The sequence below is a fragment of the Dipteris shenzhenensis genome, chromosome 26 (assembly GCF_047967505.1).
Source record: "Dipteris shenzhenensis isolate YYH24624 ecotype China chromosome 26, Dip_SZ_1.0, whole genome shotgun sequence".
Lineage (NCBI taxonomy): Eukaryota > Viridiplantae > Streptophyta > Polypodiopsida > Gleicheniales > Dipteridaceae > Dipteris > Dipteris shenzhenensis.
Window position 1 is genome coordinate 22,416,381 of NC_141621.1, and position 8,351 is coordinate 22,424,731.

Genomic DNA, 8,351 nt, shown 5'->3' on the forward strand with positions numbered 1-8,351 from the left:
TTGGTCCATTGATTTTTTCTTTATTTTACGATCTATCCACACACATGGGTCATAATTTTGTAAGTTGCTACGAGTCAGAAATTGCAAGCTCCACAACTGGCTAGACTTAGAGAGATATGCAAATGATATGCATAAGCGAGCCCACAATTGTTGGCTCAAAGTCAAGTATTCTCTCTACACTCTTGAGTTCTACTTTATAGAGTACTACTAGTATATAATCTAAATTTTATATCCACGTGCAAGATGTCACGGCAGGTCAGTGTAAGCGAACCCCCAACTAGGACAAGGACTTGTATTCTTCATCAATGAGTGAGTTGTTACATGTTGGCTTATGCAAACCTCCAACTGGCCCATAATTTGATTTTTTCTTAAATAAAGTTGTAGCTATATATTTATAAATAAATGAATATGCTAAAAAAGACATGTAAAATACTTCATGCAACTAAAAATAAAATCATAAGTCTTTCCAAAGTAAAGTATTTCATGCAACTAACAAATTCGCATCCTAGGTCTTCCCAAAGATACCTAATATATTTCGTGACTAAAATTAGAATCCTAAGTCTTTTCAAAATAAGGTATTGCATGGAACTACGTTCTAATGTATTAAAGTCCTAAGTCTTTCCAAAGATACCCAAATTATTTCATGCAACTAAAATTTAAATCCTAAGTCTTTCAAAAGACACTTGAAATATTTCATGCAACTAAAAGTAAAGTCCTAAGTTTTTCCAAAGACACCTAATATATTTCATGCAACTAAAATTAAATTCCTAATTCTTTCCAAAGACACCTAAAATGTTTCATGCAACTAACAAACTTATTTTTGTACTAGTATCTAAGTGCTAACTATCCAATTAGTATCTAAGTGTGTGTAATATTCTGGCTAGTAAATGTTGTTGAGAGTTCACATTCAACATCATGTGATCACATGTGCATAGCACCATCATGTGATCATATGTGCATAGCACTAACCCAATAGAGTGCTATAAAGGAAAGGGTTAGATCCCCTAACCCTAACCCTAAATGGGTTTGTATATATTCTACATTTTCAACTAAATCTAGTGTACAGTTAGTCATTTGTGGTGTGCTCTCTAGCTGTGCGCTCTCTCCTCATCTCCACTCTTCTCCTCTCCCCTCTTCATATTTTGTCATGGTATCAGAGCTTCCTTGCCTTCCGCTAAGGCATTGCGATCTAAGTGTGAGATAGAGAGATTAAGAGATTGTGAACTTGAGTGTTCTCTTTCGTTGAGAGAACTTCATTCATTTCATGTGTGAGATTTCCATTCATTCTTCTGTGAGAGAGTGATTGAGAGATTTTTGTTCTCTTCCGTTGAGAGAACCTCATTAATTGCATGTCTAAGATTTTTGTTTATGAGAATTCATTTCCATAGAGGGAAAGATTTCCGTCCATTTGAGGGACATTTCTGTCCATTGTACTTCTTCTTGTGAGAGATTTGTGAGATAGACCTTCTACTCTACCTTCTGAGAGAGAGAGTGAGATTGAATCCTCAGGTACATTGTGTTGAGAGATTTGATTCTTCTCCTTATGGGAGAGAAAGAGATACCTTCATTCCAATGATAGCTGCAACTTCAACCATGAAGGCAACCATATGACTGCGCCAGCTCTACACAGCTGACTTGTAGTAGGTAGCCGCCTCCATCAAAGTAATGCGGCAGACTTCAACGACCTCTCTGTGTGCCATCAAGACATGAGCGCAACGATCCCACTTGCATAAGCCATATACAATGAAGCTCACCTCCATCAACGCCTTGCAAACAACTACTACCAACAAGCCTCTCAAAGCTCTTTGCCAGCCCAGATGGCGCACTCACCTCTACTATGACGAAAGCTATAGGACTCCTACGACCAAAGCTTCTAAGCTTTAGCACTCCCGATGGACCTCCAATAGCGAGTTAGCCTCACCTTCAACTCAGCGCTCTCCATCATCCAGCCGCTCTATCCAAGACTCCCTACTCATAGGACCAATAGGCCAATGGATCTATCCTACAATCAAGGCACTTCAAGGCTCTAAGACTCTTGATTACCAGCTCCAATGAGCCACAATGCTATAGCCAATGATGACCACCTACAAGCTTTCGTCAACGAGCATTCATCTCCAACCGTGACTGTGCTCCCAAGCTCTTCTAGACCAGCCGCCTATAGCCCCAGGGGGTCCACTAGGGTTTATCATATGGTACCACGTGAGTGTAAGGGAGGGGGGTTATATAAGGGAAGCAAGGTACATTTTATAAGGTAAGGTCGTGTAAATAGGGGGTAGATAAGGGGAATTTTCATATATTTATTGCATGTAGGTGACATTTCCTTATTACTACCACATGCCTATAGCTAACTCCACAACGTCCAGCGATGGCCAACAAGCATAGCCACGAGTCCAATGAGCCTCCATCAACCAATGCCATCGATGAAACAAGTGCCTAGCGCCTCCATACGACACAGCAGTTGACCTGAGCGGCTTCCACAGCCTCTTCATAACCTGTAGCTCACTAATAGGCTCAGCTCCTACTCTCCAAACCAAATGACTAGTCATCCATGGGAAAGACAGCTTTTGCAAGCCTCTTCATCTTCAAACGTACGTGACTCACAGTGTGCCTGATTCAGTGCAGCCTTGGCGCTTCAGCATCCACGGGCAATGAGCATGAAATAGCTCTCGGTTGATAGCCTTGCCAAGCTTCTGCTCACAAGCCTCCCCATCCAGGCTCCTCCTCGCAATCAAATGCGACACCAACAACACTCATGAGTGCGTCGCCTCTACAACATCCCCCTGTGATCCACGAGAGCCAACATCGACGAAAATCCATAGGTCAAAATCTCGAAAGATTCTGGTGCCCCGCATTTTGACACGTGGAAAATAGGCCTTGCTCGGGTTAGGTCAGTGGAACTTGGTTTAGGTCAATGGTCAAATTTTGCCCACGTGGAGTCTAGACACATCATCACCTTAGCCACAACTGCCACATCATTTGTAGTCCGTTGACATGTGTCTCTTATCTTCCATGTCATCATTGACCAGCTGACTACCACATCACTAGTCCAATCACACCTACCACATCATCATCCATGTCATCAGGCCACCTCAGCTACCATGTCATCAAGCCACCTCAGCTAGCACATGATCAATGCCAACTCAACTGCCACATCAACATAGCCATATCGTCTATTGACATCATCATCTGTGCCACCTCATCAATGCCACATGGCACACTGACCCCTACGGGCACAATCCCTTGCTAGGCACAATGTGCACCTTGCATGTGAACATAGTTGCCACCTCAGCACACTGCTTCACATGCACACCTCTTGCTAGGCAAAGTGCCACATCATCATTGCATGTGACCCACAGTGACACATCATCATTGAGCACCATTTGCACTCCTTTTGCCCCTCCACCTAGATCAAGTCATATCTCTTGATTTAGGAAGAATTTGAGGTTGCTCCAAAAAGAAAAGTGGCTTGATTTTTTGTGCTCTATGCACTTGTCACATCACATGCACATTTTGGCACAAGTTGCACTCACTTTTGAGCCTCGCTGGACAAAACCGCTTCCTACATGCACATCAGCATCTACATCGATGCATCTGACCTAGCACTTGAAAAGAATAAAAGAAAAGGAATTATTTGATGTTCTTTCAATCGATCGATAGTTGGTATAGACCTAGATTATAGTAGACTAGATCACCATAGAGGGGACGCTTTGAATCTCCCCAAGTTGCCAATCTAACCCATGCCCGAAATTCTTGACTAGTACCTACTTGGAGTCAGTCCATACGCTCACATACGGTTTCACATAATCACATTACTTGAAACCTAACGTCCATTAGTTTAGTGAGCTGACTTTAGAGAGTTCAGAGGCATTGCTGATTGGGTAAGCTGCCACATGGCATGGAGGAGATATCCCACATGTGAGCAAGCATATGGATGTAAGTACCCTCACCTATAAAAGGGAGGTTCATTTGAAGTAATATCAATAAAGCACTTTGCACTATCTCAAGATTCTCTTTATGAGTCCAAGCTAATCTATCTTGGAACCTAATTGACTTGAGGTACATGTCATGAGCACTCTCTTCATCATGTCTCCAAATAGGTTCCATCCACCTTAGAGTGCTCCATAGATCCTGAGTCACACATGTTTTGTCATGGTATCAGAGCATAGGTTTAGCTCTCCTAGTTTAGCTCATTAGTAGCTCACTAGGATTGCTCCCATTCCTAGATTAGTTATAGGCATGCCTTAGGAACTCATGAGTTCTCCTAGGTTAGTTTCAGTTTTAGAGAGTTTTTTTTTCTTGAGTGATCTTTGTGAAAGAAAATTATGTCCATTTGAGAGAGATTTTCGTCCATTATTGAAAGGTTTCCGTTATTCTTCTTCAATTCAATTCATTGTATCTTTGAGAGAGATATTGTGTGTGTGAGAGAGAGTATCCTCTTCTTCTCCTTGAGAGATTTTGTTGAGCGATCCCTTTGAATATTTCAAAGTGAGAAATGAGAGATTTCACTTCTTCCTTCTTTATTTGATGTTAGTTCTGCTTAGTGAGCCTCGACTATCTAAGCTTCTCGCCAAGTGCACTCTTTGAAGGCTCCAACTGCAAGGCACTAGAAGCAAGAAGGCTTCATCCCGATTGAGAAAAGCTCCATTTATGGTCGAGTAGTAGTAGTGACTCACACGGGACCTCTCAGTAGCGGCCACCACAAACTTTGGCATCACAACCAAAGGCACAGCACATACAGTACTCCTGGCCTCATCCAAAAGCTATCAATAGCTGCTCTTCAATGGACTTTAGCATCTCCAATGTGACTTGCAACGAGCTACAAACATCGCTTCATTTCAACAAAATGACCTAGCGGGGGCTCCATAAGCCTCTACTAGCTCCAACACGAAGGCAAATTGCTACCTTCCTCAATAGCGGCTCTCTCAACAGACTCTCCAAGCCGTCCACCAGCAATGCATAGCCAGCTCCTATGCCACAAGTAGCTGCTAGCGGTGGCTGCTCTAGCCCAAACAACCGCTTCTACAACTATAGCCTCAATGGCATCTGTGATCACCGACTCGAAGGCAGCGTCCAAGTCCTTAAGCTCTAGCTCGTCAATGCTCAGCTCCTCCTAACAATAAAGAAACGGGACTTCAGTGACTCAATAGCCATCTTTCAACCACTCAGCCTACCTGACTGCTCCACCGAATCATGCACCTCTAGCCTCCTCACAGCAGCTCCTGACGGGTGGATGACCACGGTGCACTGACCTGCATACAGTGTGTTGTTGCTAGGCATAAGGGAAACTGAGATAGAGGATGAATCTAGAAGAGCATCTCACCTGCACACGACGACGAAGCCTTCGATCGTCTTCAACATTCGACATCCTCCTAAGCTCATTGCAAGCTCGTAGCTTTTTGCCACGTGGTGGATAAGCCAAGGCTAGGTCAACATGACCTTGGTTTAGGTCTATGGTTGGTTTTTGGACATGTATCAGGATTACAATTACCATGGTAAAGTGAATGTAACCTTGGGTTAACCTGTTTCGATTAAAAGATTACCACATGGCATAGGGCTACCTCAGCATAGTAACCCCTTGCCAAGCATAGTCTTGCAAGCAGCATATGAATGCCTGTGACAAATCATCAAGGCCCCCTCTTCTTCACATAAACTTCGACAAGCTGTAACTTGCAATCCAGGAGGAATTTGCACATGCTTCAAAAAGAAAAAGTGATCGTCTGTTTGAGCTCTATGCGCTTGTCAGATCAGAATCATTGAATGCAATTAGACACTACCAATATTGAAAGAAATCAATTGGTAAGACCTTTGCAACAAATGATAAATTAAAGCATGAATGCACACATCATTGTCATAAGCATGCCAAAAGCACAAGTGCATGAGATGACCATAGCACGAAGCATGGCATCTACACATAAAGCATCAAGGCACATGGAAGAACAAAGCATCATGCATGAAGTTACACAAGGAAGAAGATTCCAGATTGAAGAACTAGCAAGTCAACTACATAGCATCGTCATCAAGCCATGAGCCAAAAGGTGACATCAATGGAATGTATTGAGAAACAAAAACCTTGCCAACCTTGCCTATATTTTGTAAATCAAACCTGACCACCTGAGAGTAGCCATGAAGGCACCCAGGGGAGGAATTGATCTTCGTACAGTGTTGCATACAGTGTTGTTGCTAGGCATAAGGGAAACTGAGATAGAGGATAAATATAGAAGAGCATCTCACCTGCACAACGACGAAGCCTTCGATCGTCTTCAACATTTGGCATCCTCCTAAGCTCATTGCAAGCTCGTAGCTTTTTGCCACATGGTGAATAAGCCAAGGCTAGGTCAACATGACCTTGGTTTAGGTCTATGGTTGGTTTTTGGACACGTGTCAGGATTACAATTACCATGGTAAAGTGAATGTAACCTTGGGTTTTAACTTGTTTCGATTAAAATATTGCCACATGGCATAGGGCCACCTCAGCACAGTAACCCCTTACCAAGCATAGTCCTGCAAGCAGCATATGAATGCCTGTGACACATCATCAAGGCCCCCTCTTCTTCACATAAACTTCGACAAGCTGTAACTTGCAATCCAGGAGGAATTTGCACATGCTTCAAAAAGAAAAAGTGATCGTCTGTTTGAGCTCTATGCGCTTGTCAGATCAGAATCATTGAATGCAATTAGACACTACCAATATTGAAAGAAATCAATTGGTAAGACCTTTGCAACAAATGATAAATTAAAGCATGAATGCACACATCATTGTCATAAGCATGCCAAAAGCACAAGTGCATGAGATGACCATAGCACGAAGCATGGCATCTACACATAAAGCATCAAGGCACATGGAAGAACAAAGCATCATGCATGAAGTTACACAAGGAAGAAGATTCCAGATTGAAGAACTAGCAAGTCAACTACATAGCATCGTCATCAAGCCATGAGCCAAAAGGTGACATCAATGGAATGTATTGAGAAACAAAAACCTTGCCAACCTTGCCTATATTTTGTAAATCAAACCTGACCACCTGAGAGTAGCCATGAAGGCACCCAGGGGAGGAATTGATCTTCGTACAGTGTTGCATACAGTGTTGTTGCTAGGCATAAGGGAAACTGAGATAGAGGATAAATATAGAAGAGCATCTCACCTGCACAACGACGAAGCCTTCGATCGTCTTCAACATTTGGCATCCTCCTAAGCTCATTGCAAGCTCGTAGCTTTTTGCCACATGGTGAATAAGCCAAGGCTAGGTCAACATGACCTTGGTTTAGGTCTATGGTTTGTTTTTGGACACGTGTCAAGATTACAATTACCATGGTAAAGTGAATGTAACCTTGGGTTTTAACTTGTTTCGATTAAAATATTGCCACATGGCATAGGGCCACCTCAGCACAGTAACCCCTTACCAAGCATAGTCCTGCAAGCAGCATATGAATGCCTGTGACACATCATCAAGGCCCCCTCTTCTTCACATAAACTTCGACAAGCCGTAACTTGCAATCCAAGAGGAATTTGCACATGCTTCAAAAAGAAAAAGTGATCGTCTTTTTGAGCTCTACGCGCCTGTGAGATCAGAATCATTGTATGCAATTAGACACTGCCAATATTGAAAGAAATCAATTGGTAAGACCTTTGCAACAAATGACAAATCAAAGCATGAATGCACACATCATTGTCATAAGCATGCCAAAAGCACAAGTGCATGAGATGACCATAGCACGAAGCATGGCATCTACACATAAAGCATCAAGGCACATGGAAGAACAAAGCATCATGCATGAAGCTACACAAGGAAGAAGATTCCAGATTGAAGAACTAGCAAGTCAACTACATAGTATCGTCATCAAGCCATGAGCCAAAAGGTGACATCAATGGAATGTATTGAGAAACAAAAACCTTGCCAACCTTGCCTATATTTTGTAAACCAAACCTGACTACTTGAGAGTAGCCATGAAGGCACCCAGGGAGGAATTGATCTTGTAACTCACATCTGACCACCTTGTAGTAGCCAAAGGATTATGGCACCAAGGGGAGGTGTTGAGAGTTGTGGTGCCATAAGCACTTGTAGAGCAAAGGTATGAGTAAAGGGTAAGCTGCCACATGGCATGGAGGAGATATCCCACATGTGAGCAAGCATATGGATGTAAGTACCTTCACCTATAAAAGGGAGGTTCATTTGAAGTAATATCAATCAAGCACTTTGCACTATCTCAAGATTCTCTTTATGAGTCCAAGCTAATCTGTCTTGGAACCTAATTGACTTGAGGTACATGTCATGAGCGAGTCATGAGCACTCTCTTCATCATGTCTCCACATAGGTTCCATCCACCTTAGAGTGCTCCATAGATCCTGAATC